General features: G+C 45.4%; 1 protein-coding gene and 1 non-coding gene across 4 annotated transcripts in view; both read left to right on the top strand.

Moving 5' to 3' along the window:
• SPIDR (scaffold protein involved in DNA repair) overlaps positions 1 to 19,341 on the top strand; it is a 258,183-nt gene that overhangs the window by 182,758 nt on the left and 56,084 nt on the right. The gene's annotated exons all lie outside the window — the stretch shown is intronic.
• On the top strand, positions 12,968 to 13,042 carry TRNAS-AGA (transfer RNA serine (anticodon AGA)). Its single transcript has one exon. It is a non-coding gene; the product is annotated as a tRNA-Ser (tRNA).

The following is a 19,341-nucleotide window of genomic DNA, read 5'->3' as shown; positions in this document are numbered from 1 at the left end:
GTCTGCTCTGTTTGAAATTTAAGAAGCTCCTCCTGCTCTCTTTGTATTAGTGTTAGCATGTTATTTTAGGTATCATGGTACCATAATACTATAACAGTGTTATTATGTTAGCATGGATTGTTTTTCTCCATCCATTTACTTTTAATCCATAGGTGTCTTTATATTTAAAGTGAATTCTTGTGGACAACATACAATTGGGTCATCTTTTTTGATCCACTCTGATAGTCTCTGTCTTCAGTTTAGTTGGTGTGTTTAGACCATTAACATTCAAAGTGATTATTGATGTAGTTGGAATAATAGCTACTATATTCATTACTATTTTCAATTTGTTGCCCTTGTTCTGTGTTCCTTTTTTGTCCTCCACTCTTTTTCTGCCTTTTGTGGTTTAATTGAGCATTTTATATGATTCCATTTTCTCTCCTTAGCACATCAGTTATACTTACATTTTTACTTTTTAGTGGTTGCCCTAGAGTTTGCAGTACACATTTACAATTAATCCAAGTCCACTTTCAGATGACACTGCCACTTCTGGTGTTGTGAGCGCCTTCTGAGAACAAGACTGTCCTGATTCCTCCATCCCATCCCCTGTGCTGTTGCTGTCATTCATTTCATGTATGCATGTATGTGTGTATCAGAAATAAACGTGAGTATACACACTTGAATACGTTGTTGCTGTTACTGTGTTGAACAGACTGTTAGCTATCAGATCAATTAAGAGTTTAAATAAAAGTCTTTATTTTTACCTTCCCTTACTCCTTCCTCGGTGCTCTTCCTTCGTGTAGATCCTAGTTTCTGACTACATCATTCTCTTTCTCTCTAAAGAACTTCTTTCACCGTTTCTTGTAAGTCAGGTCTACTGGCAACAAATTGCTTCAGTTTTTGTCTGAGCAAGTCTCTATTTCTCATTCACTTTTGAAGGATAATTTCACAGGGTACAGAACTCTAGGTTGGTGGGGTTTTTTGTCTCAACACCTTAAGTGTTTCACTCCACTTTCCTCTTGTTTGCGTGACTTCCAGAAAGTCAGATGTAGTTGTTACCTTTGTTTCTCTGTAGAGAAAGTGTTCTTTTCCTTTGGCTTCTTCTAGGGTTTTTCTTTCCTCATTTTGTGTAGTTTGAAAATGATATGGCTAGGTGTAGTTTATTTTGCATTTATTTCTGGTTGGTGTTCCATCAGCTTCCTGGATCTGGGATTTGGTGCCTGACATTAATTTGAGTAGGGCGGGCGGCAGTGTGCGACTGGAGCTGGGGAGGACAGGGATGACACAGGAATCAGCATCTGCACTGCAGGTTCACGTCACAGGCACCAGGTGTCAGCCCTGTGTGTCCGGGGTAGAAACCCTTCATCCAGTGGAATAGCTCATGGATTGAAAAACACTTCTAAGCTGTTTGAGAACATGAGAAAGAGCCAGGGCAACTCCCTGAGTTTTCAGTTGACACTGCAAGTAGCCTCATACAAAAAAGGCTGGGTTCGCTCAAAACCTGTGATGCTGTGCCGCAAGCCAGGCAGTCTTACTCTCGGCCTCGTGCATGCATCCATCCAGCCAAGAGGGAGTAGAAAAGCGGGCTGGGTCCAGGACCCCTAGATTCTTCATGCCACCGAGCAGTGTGGTCTGAGGCAAGCTGAGGGTCCTCTGAGTGCCACACAGGCACCTGTGAGATGACAAGATGGGGAAAAATCACCACAGTCTCTTCTAGAATAACTGAAAGTCTGGACGTTTTCGTCTGTGCAGAGAATTAAAGTAGCGATCATTTCTTTGTCAGATGATTGCTTCCTCTTGGAAAGCAAGTCAGTAAGAATTTACAATTAAGAATTTAGAGTATCTGTTAAGACATTAATTTGTCTCAGATTTAATGATACATTTTCATAATGAAAACTTTAGTATTCAAAGTGTGTATGTGTGCTTAAGAAATTGCTCAAAGTACTCCAGCTCTGCTTTTGAAAGTTTTTTCTGTGCCGTTAGTTATAGAACTAGATTCAAGATCACTTGGAAAATTGGCCCCGTGCGCCAGTAGCTCATGTGGATCCTACCCTCCCTACCTCGGAGCCCAGCAGTCCCTGCACACACTGTTCAGTAAACAACTAAGAGGACCAAGAGCCCAGCCAGTTCATTCACAGAGCATTTGGAAAGGGCTGTCTGCGCAGCCTTGAGGTGCTGGCTAAAGTGGTGTGGAGAGGCAGCGTTTGTGTTTTCATTAGTCTTTTTATAGCATGGAACCAGCTGTAGCTGGTTAACGCTAGCTGGGCTGTCTGTTAGTGTACAGGTCTCTTACGCAGGATAAAGGGCTTATGATGGAAACAGATTTTGTTACTCATGATACCACCGACAGTGTTTACGTGAACTCACCCTGCCTGTCATGGGATGTGAGTAAGAGTGGCCCCATTAAAACACAGAAACTGCCTGGGCGCTATTCAAATCATCCTTGGAAGCAATAAATACAGATAGCTTCCCTGTTAAACTGGCTGCCCTTCACAGACTGTCCTTCCTTGGATGATGATTTTGAAGAGAGCTAGGACGTTTTCCCATTAGTGTTATAAAAACTGGGTGGAGAAAGTTGTTTTTCCTCCAGCCACAGCAAGGAGTCGTCATCTTATAGAGGGTAGAGAATAATTTACCAGCCATTTCTGGAGAAGTTAAACAGAATGGTTAGTAGTGATGTAGCTCCTCACAGAATGAACTCTGAAGGCAAAATTTAACCTTTTAGAGATTATTAATAGCTAGATGGAAATGAATGTATGTATGTATGTTCATGAAAAACATTCTGAATGGAGAACCTTTATTGGATTCTTGTGTCGCTTGTTTGAGGGATTAAAGGATAAACCAGTTTAGCCTGTTTTCTGAAGCAGCCAAGAACCTGTGGGGCTGAGCTACTTCCTGGATCAGTCTCACCAGAAATTAGGGAATATATTCTTCTTTTAAACCTAAGTTATTTGCAGAAGTGAGCTTAGGTGTTTGAAATGATGAAGTCTTGGAAACTTGAGAGCCGGGATTCTCCCCGTAACAGTTGTTGCAGCCCCTCACACAGGATCCAGATTGTCCTTGGTTCCCCTGGACACTTTCTTTTTCCCCAGAACAGGGTCTGGCAGTCTCAGAGGTTCAGTAATTGCATTTGTTAGGATGGTGGCAGGGACTGGCCTGTCATCCACCTTGCAGATTGTTTGGGGGTAAATGAGGTCACAGGGGAGATGCCTGGCACTCGGTGGGCTTCATTTTGTCCTATTTGTGCGGAGCAGGGTTGGCAAGCACAGTGTTTTAGGCTGTTGCCCTCACTCACCTCAGCCTTCGTTGTGTGAAAGCAACTGGGCAAGAATGTGCGAGCAGATGGGCGGGTCCCAATAAAACTTTATTTACAAAGGCAGGTGGCAGGAAGAACTGGGCCACAGGCCATAGTTTGCCAACCCATGATCTATTCAGAGGTAAATTCCCTATGTCCTCCATGTCCTTTGTAGGATAAAAGAATTTTCAGCCAATGTTTACTATGGCTCTGACTTACCACACGTCAGAATGACACTTGAAGGTATAAGTATATGCTTATGTATTTTTGAGCTATATACAGAGAAGAATGTGTAAAATCAAAGTGTTTAATATAGTTATATGTTAATTTCCAGATAAAATAGCCCCTGTCACATGTGGTAAAATAATGTGACTTAAGAAATGTTGGGATTTCTCTGCATACTTGGTCTCTCAAGTATGTTGAATTACAAAATGATACAGATAGCACAGCAAATTTATGAGCCAAAGGAAGGTAAAAAAAAAATCAAACCTTTACACCAGGATTTATGATTTACAATTGAGAGAATGAACCCTAGGGAAAGTAGAAAGCACAACAAAAAATGTAAATAAAAATATGGATAAAGCTGTGTTGAATCCTGAGGAGGGCAGGAGAAGAGCAGAAGGGAGCCTAAGGTTTGTCATTACAGTCTGGACTTCAGGGCCAGCTCGGGGACCAGCCCTGTCTTGTGACCCCGGGCCCACGGAGGAATCATGGCCTCACGTTGTCCTGTCACAGGCTGAGCTGAAGCGAGTGCTCTGCGAGCCTCCCGTTGTGTGAAGGACCCTTGTCGCTTGTACGTGTCAGGGCAGAGCCAGCCTGGTCCAGGGCAGTTTGGAGCTGCCTCCCCAGAGCAGTGGGACCCGGAGAACTCACAGCCTCTGTGTGTTAGGGAACACACCCCTGGCTGAGAGGCCAGCCTGTGAGGCTGCAGGTCAGCTGAAGTTCTAGCAACGAGGTTACTGCTTCTCCTTCAGCTGTGACCATCCTACTACACCTCGCTTTGGGTGAACCTGTGCAGCTGATCTGACAGGACAGGTCCTTATTCACATGGATGTGGATTAACTCCACTTACATGTCCTGTTCACTCAAAAGAAGTAAAGCAGCTGTAGCCACTAGCAGGAGGTCACAGTATCAGAGTCATCCTGAGTCAGGGCTGCCTTCACGGGAATGGTGAGTGTCAGAGCAAGAATGTAACCACCCCAGGCGTCCTGAGAGAGGGGAAGGGGGGAAGGGTTGGGGACTCGATGGGGAGGGAGGGGTAGGAGAGAGACCAAAAGACCAGGTGCACCCCAGGGAGGGCCCACTGCAGAGCGGTGGGCTGGTGCTGGAAGGAAAGTGGACCCATCCTTCCTCCAAGTTTACTCTTCTTCCCAGGCAGTCCTCTTCCTTGACCCCAAGGCCTTGTAGCAGTGGGGACAAGAAAGGTCATGCTCTTTGGCTTAAGACTTTGAACTTAGTCATTGTAATAGATTTTAAAGAAAATCTGTACTGGTGTCATAGAAAGAGTTCTTGGAAATAAGAATTTAGGCTTTGGTCCAACAGGCACATGAAAAGATGCTCAGTGTCACTAAGTATCAGAGAAATGCAAATCAGAACCTCACACCAATCAGAATGGCCATCATTAAAAAGTCCACAAATGACAAATGCTGGAGAGGGTGTGGAGAAAAGGGGACCTGCCTACACTGCTGGTGGGAATGCAGTTTGGTGCAGCCACTGTGGAGGACAGTATGAAGGTTCCTTAAAAAAAAAACTAAAAATAGACTTAACATATGATCCAGCAGGCTCACTCCTGGGTATATATCCAGAGGGAACTCTAATTCAAAAAGATACATGCATCCCAATGTTCATAGCAGCACTATGTGCAACAGCCAAGACATGGAAACAACCTAAATGTCTTGACAGATTGACAGATAACTGGATAAAGAAGCTGTGGTATATTTATACAATGGAATACTACTCAGCCATAAAAAGGAATAAAATAATGCCATTTGCAGCAATGTGGATGGACCTGGAGATTGTCATTCTAAGTGAAGTAAGCTTAGAAAGAGAAAGAAAAATACCATATGATAACACTCATACGTGGAATCTAAAAAAATGACACAAATGAACTTATTTACAAAACAAACAGACAAAGAAAACAAACTTATGGTTACCAGCATGGTGGGGGAGGGATAAATTAGGAGTTTGTGATTAGCAGATGCACACTACTATATATAAAATAAACAAACAACAGGGACCTACTGTATAGCACAGAGAACTACATTCAATATCTTGTAATAAACTATAATGGAAAAGAATCTTAAAAAAAGATCTTAGGCTTTTGTCTACAATCACATGGGTCTTACCTCCTCATGATTGCATATTTCATGTATTAATGAATTTTGAAAACTGCACAAATGTTGCTGCATAGGTTTAAACTAAAAAGTAGCACAGAAAAGCACTGGATGCAGGAATGATCACAATAAATACATCAGGGCAGATGGTGAAAGAGGAAACTCATATCTCAAAAACAGATTTAGATTTATTTGTTCAGAACATATGAAAAGAGAATGAAGAGCTGATGGATTCTTACTTGATTTTTCAGAGTTCACAATTCACTAAAGATTCAGAGAATCAACATACGGTTTTCATTTATGATTGTAGTTAATTTTCTAGAAGGCCAGTGAGATACGGCTACTTGATTCAGGTGAAGTTTACTCTGGGACATACTGAGTCTTTCTACTGAGACTAGAGTCCAGGATTCAGCCGTTACTTTGGGATGATCTGAGAAAACTGAACAGCCAAGTGTTTTGTTGCTTTAGATTAGTTAAGTGATGATAACCACGAGCATTTATAATATTATTTTGAATTGGCCCTGGGAGGGCTTAAGACACAGAACTGAATGTACTGCCAGATATTTTTGCAGGAGTCACAGATGTAAAAGAGAATTCTGTACACACATCCCCCTCCCCAACACCCAAACAGGACATATTTTGAGTTAAACCCTTTGGAATGGACTATTTTTAGAAAAATGGCAGGGGGGTAGGAAATTTTTTTTAACAACTTTTTCATTACAGCCCGTAAAACATATTTACATTCTAATTCAGTTGTGACATGTCCTGCACGTGATTGACTCTACTGACAGTGAAATACCAAGTTGAACAAGAATTAGTCTTTTTAAACAAAGGCAAAGTTTTGCCCACTCTGGAAGTGGAGAGTTAACACATGGTACCCAGGCGTGGGCCAGGCTTGGCAGCGCCCCCACTGCCAGAACAGTGCTCCATGCTGGTCCTCCCTGCTGTGCTCCCAGCCCGTCTGGCCGTGAGGGATGTGACCATGTACATGACAGCTGGTCCAATAGTATTTTTAGTGTAATTTTAATGATAAAGCAACATCATGACACCTATAGAAAATTTCAGTTCGCACTAGTAGAAAAATCGTTCTGATTCTATAGACTGTATAATCATTCTGTACATTATCTTCTAGTCTTCTTATTATACTTCTTTTAAGTTGAAATCGTGAAACATTGTGTTCTGAGCCCACAGAGTGTCAGCGCACTGAAATCGTCTTACTCCCCTTGTGCACGGTCTCAACCTGACCGTGTTCTCAGCGGAGACAAGGGGAGACCTGGACTGAGAGCTGCTGTACGCCATGTGCTTGTGTTTTGTTTGTTTGAGGAGCTCAGTAAGCACATAAAATACCCATGTGGTGCCTGCCAGCGACCCTCTGCGAGGCCGTGACGGAAAGGCTGGCAGCGCCGGGGACAGGTGGGCGGGAGCTTTCCCATTGTTCTTCAAGGGCTGGAGGCTGAAGACCCGCCTCAGGCCGAGCTGGAGCTCAAACCAGGTCTGTGTGACTCTGAGCCGTTGCCGTTGCACGTGTAGCAGCCAAGGCACTTCACAGTCGGTCGCTGAGAAGGACAGCGACTGCGCGGACCCCTGGGCGGGGCGTGTGGTCGCTCTCCCTCCGATGGGGCTGCACTGGAGCTGATAGTAGAAAACCTGCGGGAACTGTTTCTCTTTGAAGTGTGAGCAGGTATTAGCTCCACTGATGAGGAATGCAACTGTCCAAACAGGTGGCTGTAATCAGATGTTTGAAAAAGGAACATTAATAACATTATTTCTTGATGTCCAAAACACATTTTTAAACAAAAAGTCAGTTATATATCCAATCAGAAAATTACTTCGACTCTTTGATGAAGAAAAAAAGTAAGTGTCCCTGAGCCTTAGATGTCACCTCTTGCTTCTGGCTGTGTGGGTGGCAGAGCTTTTCCTATGAAAGGGACAGTAACAGAACCAGCAGGGCAGTGAAAACAGGCAGAACGCTGCTACCAGGCGGTAGAGCTCTGTGCTGTGCCACCTGATATGTGAGAGGACGTAAACGATGGGGTTTTCCCTTTTAAGAACAGACATGGAAACAATTTTTTTTTTAAATATAAAAATGTAGAAACGTAGACTTCAAACATGAAGGAAGAAGAGTTAAAAAGAGAGGGAAGAAAGATCGCTTCTGGTCAGACATCCCACATAGAACTGTTCGTCCATTTGGGGAGTGAAGTGTTACCACAGAGCGCACAGCCAGACGGGAGGAAGCAGAGCACCCAGCTGAGTGTGGACACATGTCCCTGACCTCCCTGGGCAGTGCAAGTGCCAGGGGCGGGCCCGGGAGGCCCACGTCGTCCCGTGTTAACAGACACCATCTCTGGGCAGCCCGCCACCATCAGCGTGGCGGTCTCGGTGCTCACCTGCCCCACCCCTCGGTGTCTGGGCCCTGCCGGTGTGGTCACGGGGGAAGAAGCAACAGTTACTTTCATTGTTGGGCAGCAGGAGCCCATAGGCAATTTTGAGGAGTGAATGCTGAACTATGTTCAGTAGGGTTTGAACACCGTTGCTTCCGGTGGGTTTTTGTCTCTAATCACACTCCATGTGAGCTCATTGTGGAGCGTGCAGTGGTGACAGGGATGTGACACTGGTGCATGTCCGCCCCACTCAGCTCCGTCCCCGTGGCTCTCCCGCTCCAGCTCAGTGCCCGGCAACTGCGGGTCCATCCTCCACTTCTAGCATTTTCTCCTTTCAGGAGTGTTATATGAGCGTTGTGTAATGTGCACATGTGCTCTTCGGGGAGTGGCTTTTGTCATGCTGTGGGATTCCCTGGAGGCCTGCCTGCATGGTTGCCTGCAGCGCAGCCGGCTCCTTTGACCTGCCCCACAGTTTGACTTAACGTTTCCCTGTCACAAGATGTCTGGCTGTTGTGATTAAAGCTCCTGTGAACGTGGGCACACAGGCGTTGGTGTGAACCCCATTGCTGAGTCCTGGGCAGTTTCGAGTTCTGTCATGCTGTCTCCAGAGGACTGCACGTCTTTCCTGGCAGCATTGTGTGAGGGTCCCAGTGTCTCTTCATCACCGGTGTTTGGCATTGTCACTCTATTTTATTTAGCCATTCTCACTCATGCTTATGTGTCAGATTTTAAACTAAGAGTTTGGATTTTTAGTACTTTATACTTTTCTCATGTTGGGACATATCTCCTGAGGTACTTTATAGAAAAAAAAAAACACCTGAGTGTATCTTTCTGTAGGTCCCACCAGACTGTAAACTTCATCAGTGTAAGAAATAGTTTCATGCAGGTCTCCATCCCTCGCACATAAAGCTGGGCCAGGCACAGGCAGACACTGTTGAGTGTGACTAGGGGAGGGGGCGGACGGAGAGAGCTTTCTGCTTCATCACCACGCCCAGCAACTGTTCACTAGGCGTGCTCCAGGTACTTGGCAATATTATGGCTTGAAAAACACATAGTGAACTTAGATTAGAAATCATCTCAAGTCCAGAGAGACTCTAGAGTATCAGCTAGATCCAGATGCACCTTAAAAAACAAAGAAGAGAAACTTTTCCAAATACAAAAGCGAGGGAGAAAACTCTTCACGTCTTGACTCTTGTTTCCCTCCAAAGGAAAACCTCCGCTCTTTATGGACCTGATGTCGACAGAGATGCTCATCGAAGGCACTGAGTCTCTTTGATAGTGTCACACCTGGCCCGAGCCAGAGGATAGCCTGCCTGCCTGGCGCAGGAGAGCGTGCTCCCACCTGACTGGGACCTGCGCTGGCCCTGCCAACAGCTCCTGTCCTGCAGTGTCTGCTGACTCATCCTCATTTGTCAGCAGCTTACTTCACTTAGAATGACATTCTCCAGTAGCATCCATGTTGCTGCAAATGGCGTTATGTTGTCGGTTTTTATGGCTGAGTAGTATTCCATTGTATAAATATACCACATCTTATCCAGTCATCTGCTGATGGACATTTAGGCTGTTTCCATGTTTCCAAGCATCAGATCTTAAACAGATTACCCTAAGAAGAGGCTGTTGGGCAAAAATGCCTCTGACCCCTCCGGGGGTAAAAGAGGCCAGCATGCCCACCCACTTCTGTGCAGCCTCAGCAAGACATCCACAGAGGGAACGCTTTCTCTGAGTGTACAGCAGTTAGTGAATGCATACCAAGCGATGAGGTTACATCTAAAACTGTAGCAATTAAGAAGCATGTACTAGTAACAAAATAGTAAAAGAGTTGTGCTAGTTGGGGAAAATATTATCCCATTATACTGTGCACTTTAAACTTACACAGTGCTGTATGTCAGTTATATCTCAGTGAAACTGGAAAAAAATGGTGAAGTAAAACAAAATAAAATAGAAAAGCATTATTCCTTCCCAGTGTAGTGCTGGCCACCACATCTCTAGCGGCAGCTTCAGCCTCGGAGGAAGGCCCTGGGGTATGCAGAGACGGTTGTCAGTGTCTCCGTGGACTGATACGATGTCTGTCACAGACAGATACTACTTTCTGAAAGTGTGTAGCTGTGATTTTTAAAAATTTACTGAAGTCCTTACTTTACTCACATTTCCTTAGATTTTTAACTTAATGTTTTTATGCTGCCCCGGAACCCCATCCGGGGACCACACCACACTGAGTTGTTGTGTCTTCTTACACTCCTCTGGGCTGTGAGAGCCCCTCAGACTTTCCCAGTTTTTGATGCTTTGACAGTTCGAGGAGCACTGGTCAGGTATTTGTAGAATCCCCTGACCTGGAATTTACCTGATTACTCATTAGCCTGAGATCACGGGTTCTCGGGAGGAGGATGACTGAGGGAAGGCACCCAGGCCTCAGGAACAAGTTCTTATCCTCTCATGGCAGTGGCAGATTTCTCTCCTTCCTTGCTTACTTACATGATAGTTTTTTAGGCCAGTGTGGGCTCATGAATTTTTACTTTGTTATTTTGAAGTACAATCCAATACTGTTTTATTTATTTTGTTGGTTCGAATGGTTCCAGCTTTGGCCATGAAGCTCTTTGCACTGACCCCTAGTCTCTGACAAAGTTTCATCTTTGTGGGCTTTTTGTCTGGTTCTGCGTAGTCCTGAACACTTTCTCCGTTCCTGGCTCTGCATGATGCTCAGGCTCACTGTGTCTGTTGCCTGACCCAGCCCTGGAATCAGCCATTTCTCCAAGGAATTCCTTGTGCTGGAGAGTGGTACCCAGAAACACAAGAAGATGAGGAAAATCCAAGTTCATGTTCAGCACAAGAGGGCTGATACCAGCGTCAGTAGGCATGGCCGCCAGCAGCTTGGGAAGGAGGAGTGATGGGGCTGGAGCGCTGATGTGTGGCTCCGACAAGGAGAGCTTGTCTGCCCAAGGAAAAGAACCTCCTCTCGAAACTGTCCTGACGTGAGCTTTCTTTAGCTCTCGTGCTCATTTCTGTCTCCCAGTTTTCAGTGTCTCCTCCACCTCTGTTTCCTTCAGGGGCACAGCATCTGAGCATTCCTGGTGGAGCAGGTCTGTGAGCCTCAGGGAGTCTCTGTGCCATGGAGCCCAGGCTGCCTCCCTCCTCGCCTGCTCTGCTGGGCTCCCTTCACCTGGTTCTCTCGACCATTGCAGGACATCCCTGCGCCCAAGGCCCCTACTCACATGCTGCTCCTCTTCACGAGTCTCTGGTGCCGGGTGCTGTGGCTTCTGTGAGCTGTGACTGTGATATTAAAAGAATGTGCACTCCCAAATGCTTCCTATATTATTATTTGACCAGCTAGGAGCTAGGTGTTTAAACTACTGTTGCCAAATAGTAAGAACATTTTTTTTAGCATCAGAAATTCTGTTTTATGAAAATTTGGAATCCTTTGCTGAGGACTATTTTAGTTGTGATTGTCTAATGAAAATTTTACAAAGCGATAAATGGAAGGAAAGAAAAAATACTCTGGGTATATCCTTCCTTTGTTGTGTGTGTCACTCATTTTGGCATTTGCTCAGGATGTGTTCCCGTGTAGAAGTGCTGTAGTTCTTGATACATAAATAATGTTTTCTTGCAGATTTTCTTCTCAGTCATCACAACAATTACGTAGTTAAATGTTCAGATCAAAAAATGCATGAGGTCTCTGCTCTCAAGGGACTTCTAGGCTAGATAAGTGAACTAGTGCACTCCTGATCTCACCTGTCTCTCAGAGAGATACCATTTTCTGCAAAAGTGAGCACAGGTTTGTTTTGTCCATGATTTTGTTTCTGCCTTTTTGCTTATTGTCGATTTGTCCAGGAAGAAGTGTATAGCAGTCCCTTCCTCCACAACTGGTGAGACTCTGCATGTTGAAGGAGTTAGGCTCTGTGACAGAGATGTCCACTCCATTTAACATAAATAGAAAGGGACTCATCAGAGGGTTCAAAGGTTTATAGAATAACTAGGAAACCACAGAAATAGACTCTGTGGAACTTTTAGGAAAGACTGTCAAAGCAACACAGAAGAGCAAGGCCGTGGTGAGAGCTGCTGGCTCTTCCACAGCCAGACTCCATGCTCCACCAGCTCCAGGGCCGTTGCTCATGACATCTCGTTCCTGCCTTTTGACCCTTCAGAGCAACTGGCCAGATGTTGAGACCTCTGTTACTGTTGTGCTTGGCAACAGAGCAGCAAAATCAGGCCCTCTGCCTTGGTGTCTCTTCTGCCTTTGGTTGGCGGGTCCTCGTCATAGGAGGGACTCTGGCTGCAGGGACCCAAGATAGCTTCCAGCCTCTGGAGTCTAGGAAGGCCCCTGAAGGCAACTGGAATCCTTCATATTTACCAAAAGAGTTAGAAAGAACTGGAAAGAGGGAAATAAAAGTGCATGAAAGAAATACAGGCACGCCTCAGACACAGACCTCCACAATAAAATGAATATGTCAGTAAAGCAAGTCACACGGAGTTTTTCGTTGGCCAGTGCATATGAAAGTTACGTTTAAACACCACTGTAGTCTGTTGAGTGTGCAACAGCATTATGTCTACAAAAGACAAAGTACCATACTCTAATTAAGAAACGGTTTATTGCTGAAAATTGCTGACCATCATCTGAGTCTTCAGCGAGTTGTAACTTTTTGTTGGTGGAGGGTCTTCCCTCAGTGTTGATGGATGCTCACTGATCGGGGGGTGGTTGCTGAAGGTTGGGGTTGGTGTGGCAGTTTCTTAAAAAAAGGCAGCAATGAAGTTTGCTGCGTTGAGTGACTCTTTCACAAACGATTTCTCTGGAGCGTGCAAATGCTGTGATATAGCATTTTACCAACAGTAGAACTTTCAGAGTTGAAGTTTATCCTCTTAAGCCCTGCTACTGCTTTACCAACTAAGTCTGTATAATATTCTAAATTCTTTATCATCATTTCAACAATCCTCAGAGTGTCTTCACCAGGAGTAGATTCCATCTCAAGAAACCACTTTCTGGGGGAGGGGGCGTTATAGCTCAGCGGTGGAGTGTGTGCTTAGAATGCACAAGGCCCTGGGTTCAATCCCCAGTACCTCCATTAAAGGAAAAAAAAAAATGAGCAAACTTATTTTAAAAAAAATAAAGGAAAGAAACCACTTCCCTTTTTCATCCCTAAGAAGCAACTCCTTATCCATTAAGGTTTTATTTTGAGGTTGGAACGATTCAGTCCCACCTTCAGGCTCCACTTCTGATTCTAGTTCTCTTGCTGTTTCCACCACATCTGCAGTTCCTTTCTCCACTGAAGTCTTGAACCCCTCCAAGTCATTCATGAGCATAGCAATCCACTCCTTCCAGACTCCTGTTAATGTTGCTAGTTTGACCTCTTCCCATGCACGAATCATGAATGTTCTTAATGGCATATAAAATGATGAATCCTTTCCAAAAGGTTTTCCACTGACTTGGCCCAGATCCATGTGGGGAGTCACCGTCTGTGGCAGCTATAGCCTTGTGAAATGTATTTCTTCAGTAATAAGAGATTGAAATGACTGCTTGATCCACGGGCTGCAGAATGGATGTTGTGTTAGCAGGCATGAAAACAACTGGCATTCCATTGTCCGTCTCCATCAGAGCTCGTGGGGGGCCAGATGCATTGTCAGTGAGCAGTAATATTTTGAGAGGACTTTTTTTTCCTGAGCAGGAGGTCTCAAGAGTGGGCTTGAAGTATTCAGTAAGCCATGTTGTAAACAGATGGACTGTCATCCAGGCTTTGTTGTTCCATTTATAGAACACAGGCAGAGTTGACTTAGCATCATTCCGAAGGGCCCTAGGATTTTCCGAATGGTAGATGAGCATTGGCTTCGACTTCGGGTCGCCAGCTGCATCAGCCCCTAACGAGACAGTTGGCCTGTCCTGTGAGCCTTGAAGCCAGGCTTTGACTTCTCCTCTGGCCATGGAAATCCTGGTGGCATCGTCTTCCAATAGAAGGCTGTTCCGTCTGCATTGAAAATCTGTTGCTTAGGGTAGCCTCCTCATGAACTCTCGGAGTTGGATCATCTGGAGAACCTGGTGCAGCTTCTACATCAGCAGTCACTGCTTCACCTTGAGCTTTTATGTCATAGAGACGACTTCTTTCCTTAAACCTCGTGAGCCAACCTCTGCTAGCTTCAGACTTCTCTCCTGCAGCTTGCTCACCTCTGTCAGCCTTCATAGGGTTGAAGAGCATTAGGGCCGTGCTCTGGATGAGGCTTTGGCTGAAGGGAAGGTTGTTTCCGGTTTGGTCTTCTGTCCAGACCGGTGAAACTATCTCCATATCGGCAGTAAGGCTGTTTTGCTTTCTTACTATTCATGTGTTCACTGGAGGGGTACTTTCAATTTCCTTCAAGAACTTTTTCTTTGCATTCACGACTTGGCTAACTGGCTCAAGAGGCATAGCTTCCGGCCTATCCTGGCTTTCGATGTGCCTTCCTCACTAAGATTAATCATTTCTAGCTTTGGATTTAAGGGAGGGACGTGCAAGTCTTCCTTTCACTTGAACACTTTGAGGTCACTGTAGGGCTCTTAATTGTCCTATTACCCGTATTGTTGTGTCTCAGGGGAGAGGGAGAAAAGGAAGCAAGGAAAGGAAGAAGGTGGGTTGGTGGAGCCGTCAAAACACACGTTTATCCAAAACAAAACAAAACAAAACAAACAAACAAAAAGAACACACGTTTATCAGTTAAGTTCTCCATCTTATATGGGCCCAGTTCATGGTGCCCCAAAACAATTACAGTAGTAACATCAAAGATCACTGATCACAGATCACTGTAACAAATACAAGAATTATTTAAAAGTTTAAAACACTGCGAGAATTACCAAAATGTAACACAAAGACAAAAAGTAAGCAGATGTCGCCCATGGACTTGCTCTTGCAGGCTGGGCACGCACCTGCAGTTTATAAAAAAGCGCTGTCTCTGGAAAGCACGGGGAAGCGGGGTGTGACAGAACGATTTCTGCCAGTGGAGGTGAACAAAGCCCCATAGTCCTAAAGTTCCCTTCCAAGTACCATTAGCCATGGAGTGCAGCATGTATATAAAAAACTTCTTTTTAATGGTTTAACTTAATGTTCTATCTTTTTGAAAAAATTCAAAGTCCCCAAATTTCTGGATACATTACTTGATAATAAATATTAAACCTCTGAAGTTTTATGGGATAGACTACAACTGTTGAACTTTGATTTAAGAGGGAAATTTAATTAGTAGATGCTGGTAATGGTTATGCGCAGTTGAGGTGCACTTAAAAATTTTTTTGAAATAAACAAATCTTAGCACAAATAGGTATTTTATACATTAATAAATACATAAAATTAATTCTGACTTTCCTCTGTGCTACTTGCTGCTCCACTAAATAAACTTATGTTATTTCTGAATATTTTTTAGTTCTGTGATGTCATGAAGTTCATCATAGATTCATTTCTGCTTTATATCTGAAGGAAGATACAATTCAGCAAATTGGCTTGAGCACCTGTTCTGGGTGAGACATCTTTGAAGAGCGTGACCATTCCACGTGCGTGCTCAGCGGCAGTGGGGTAATTACATAGCGCCGCAGAGCAGCAGTGCCACGGGCTCACTAGCTCTTGAGGCTCCTAATGAGAAGGTGGTGGTGCTGAAGCAGGCACATGTGGGGCCCGCGCAGCTACGCTGCTGGTCAGCATCCAGCCCTGGGGGTAGAGACTCCCCCTCGCCCAGCGCAGAGGCTCCCTGGGCCTGCGCAGAAGCGGCTGAGAGCGCGCCGAGGCCCTGCAGCAGCTCCCGCGTATCAGTGAGCGGGCCTGGGGCACCGCGCAGTGAAGGTCTGAGTGGTGTCCCAGCTCCAGGGCCTGGCCATGCTAAGCTGTGCCCTTAGCCGGCCCCGCTCCACCACCGCTCAGCAGCTCCTGCCAGGTCAGCACCGTCGTTTCCCGCAGGACCTCTCTGATCAGTAACTCTTGTAAAAGGTTAATACTTTCCCCATTTTAGAAAAGGTCCTTCATAAGACCTCCAGTGAAGCTTGAAGAAACAGTTGTAAGTTATGAGTCTGTTCATGGGAAACTCTGGACAGAACTGTCGTTTTGTGGAAGACAGGAACACGTGCAGGTCTTTCTAGTCTTTGTAGTTGCGGGGTTACAAGGTCTTGGGGCAGATGTCATTCACACACAAGGACTCTGGCATATTGAATCCGGAATGCGCTCCTCTTTGCTGCTCCATTCACTGCCGTGAAAGCCACTGCTAGCGTGCTGGTCTTCTGTGCCGACACCTAGCCAGAGTACCCGTCAGGGTGTGTAGGGCCATAGCACAAGAATACTGTGCACACCCTCTTCTGAACAGAATGTGTTTTCAGTCGAGTTTGGCCTGTATCTACTTACTGTGATGGGAAGTACTAACATGTGCATGATGACCATATGCAGTGCTCTCCGTTTTCTGTTCTGCATTCTGTAGTGTTCCATGTTTCTGTAACTGTGGTCTTTTATTTTAGAGAAAGCGGCAACTCAGTAACTGAAATGCTTTCAGTATATTATATACAAAAGAAAAAAGCATTTGCCATGAAAAAACTCTGAACTATGTGTTCAAATTAATTAATTAGACGGGTGTTATTTAAATGGAAAGACTTTCCTTCCTGCCCCAAATGGAATGCATTCACTTATATGCTCTCATGACCTTGTAGAGCAGTGCCTAACATGTCCTTTCAATTTATTGGCAGTTGGTTTTTCCCACGATATGTTTTATTCAACTGCATAAACTTTTTGAGGTCATTCATCATAGCGACTTGCAGACTCTTGTTAATTGCACTGTTTAAACTCTAAGCACAGTGTCCATGGAATTCACATTTATGAAACCTGTGGGCTCCACCCTTACCCTGTACTGGCTGGTCCTTGACGGTGACTCCCATTTGCACCAAGGCCAATCACACGGCCAAGCCAGCACCGCAGGGCCACCAGGGAGGAAGGACCTGGGGATTGCAGCCTCCACAGCCGGCCTTCCCCTCTACCTCCTCGCTTGAGGTGGCAGGACAGCTACGCACAGCACGAGTCCGATGGAGGCTGAGGTCTTCTCTCTCTCCTTTGTGCTTCAGGGCTCACGAGTGTTTGCCGTCATGACAGGAAGTGACACTGTGCTGTGCGGGGAGGAGCCGGGAGCCTGGGAACGAGCTCTTGGAGGAAGGGCCTGGGTGAGGAGGTGGAGCTGGCCTGAGAAGCACTAGAGGGAGAGAGGAGGATGAACTTGATGTGTTCGAGGGGTAGAAATGAGCTGGTGAGGCGTGGGCTCCATGGCCCTGGGGCCTTTACAGCACCTGGCCCAGAGGAGGCAGGTAGCTTCACGCCAGTGTGAGGAGAGGCTGGGAGGGCTCGGGCGTGGATGAAAGTGATTGGGTCCGTGCTCAGTGAAGACAGCTTGGCTGCTCTGGACCACACGAGGGAGGTGGAGGAGCAGGAAGGGGGGCTGTTTCAGGACCCCGATAGGGAAGACTGGAGAACCGTGAGTGTGCTAGTGAGGGAGTGGTAGAGACAGAGATCCTGGATTGTTAAGAGGTGCTGCTACTGGATGAGGGTGATGGAGGGTCACAGCGGCTCAGTTACTGGGAAGGTGACTCGGGGGTGGTGACTGGACGAGGGTGATGGAGGGTCATGGCAGCTGGGCTCATTGGTCTGATGACGGCTCAGTCACTGAGGAGGGTGACTTTTGGGGAGTGCCATGGGAGCGAGTGTTCTTGCGTCCTTGTCGAGACAGAGGGACCTGAGAATCATTGAGCCAGAGAAGCTGGACACAGTTGCAGTGGGTGAGAGCAATCAGGACGTGAAGTACATCTAGGCACTGTGCCCAGGAGGGAACTACCTTCCTGGTGAGTAGGTAGCATCCAGCTATCAGAAACAGAAATTAATGAAAGAGCTTTTTTTTTTTTAACATTAAAGGGGTTTTCCCTCTTAATGTAATGGATAAACCAATGGAACAGAAGAGAAAATCCCAAATATATACAGGAATTTCATATATTTTAAAGCACTGGGAAGATTAACCATTCAATGAATGGTTCAGTAAAATTCAATGAAAACAAGTGAGTCATCTGTGGGGGAAATCAGATCAAAGATTTAACCATAAAACCCAGGCAAGAAATCATGGGAGAATTTATCTTGATGTGGAAGTTTTCTAACTGTGACTTAACATCCAGAAGTCCCAAAAGAAAACACTAATAAAGCCTATTAAGTCTGCATGGTAAAGTCAGAAGTTAAGTGGGAACAGACCTTGTGATCCGCATCACAGAAAGCCACTCTCTCTGATAAACAGTGCTCGCAGGAAGTAAGGAAACGCCAGCAGCCCAGGGTAAAGGTGAGCGAAGGGCCGGAGCACTCAGTCCCCAGGGAAAAAGAGGCAGGTGAAAATTCCTTCAGTGTCTCGTGGTCAAAGAAATGCAAATTAAATAACACTTTCATCAAACTGCAGAAACCCACAGTGTTTGCGACGTTTGTTTGGTGAGGCTGAGGGGGCGCGCCCTCGCTCCGGCTGGTGGAGGCAGACTGAGTTGTTCCCGCATGGGCACGTGAGCGTGTGTGGTGTGTGTGTGAACCTGGACTCTGAGCCCTTCCTCTTCTGGGAACTTACCCTCCAGATACACCTGCACATGTGTGGAGCACAACATGTTCTTTGCCCCATTGTTGATAATAGCACGTTTGGAAGTAGCCTAAACGGTCAGCCTTGGAGGATTACAATTAAATCACACACAGTGGAATACTTAACTGCACAGCTATCTGTCTGTGCAGCTGTCGAAAAGAAAGGTGCTCTGTGACCTAGCACCCAGACCTTAATGACAGTGGTTAAATTCAGAAAGCAGGGAGCAGGACAGCGTGGCAGCTGTGCTGTATTTTCTGGGAGCACGCAGAGACTGAAAGGATCCATAACCCAGCAGCAACTGTGTGTGCGGGCACCTGGGACCAGGAGGACGGAAGGCGTGAATAGGGGGAGACTTCGTGACGTGCTCTATTGCATTACATTTTAATTATATGTTATTTAGAAAAATTAAATGAGTTTTTAGACACAGTTATTGCTCTTGGAATTTTTAAACATTTCACTTGATTTGGAGGGCAGTACATAACATAGCAATGAAGATACATTCTCTGACCCAGTAATTCCTAAGAACTTAATTCATGAAAAATACAAAAAAAAAATCACAGATACACGCACCATTCTTCATGGTAGCAATGCCTGTAATAATGGAAAACATATAAGCAGCCTAAATACTCAGTTTAAGGATTACTGAACTACAACATACTCTGTGATACAGTATTAAGCTGCTATATAATGTAGCTGAGAAGACCACATGGAAACACTCATGCTCTCAACGAGTGTTCCTGTGTGTCTCCTCTGTCATGTGTTGTTCTGGGTGTAAACG

This window comes from Vicugna pacos, chromosome 29 (assembly GCF_048564905.1).
Source record: "Vicugna pacos chromosome 29, VicPac4, whole genome shotgun sequence".
NCBI lineage: Eukaryota > Metazoa > Chordata > Mammalia > Artiodactyla > Camelidae > Vicugna > Vicugna pacos.
Note: the sequence above shows the minus strand (reverse complement) of the source record. Positions and strands in the feature narration are given on the sequence as shown.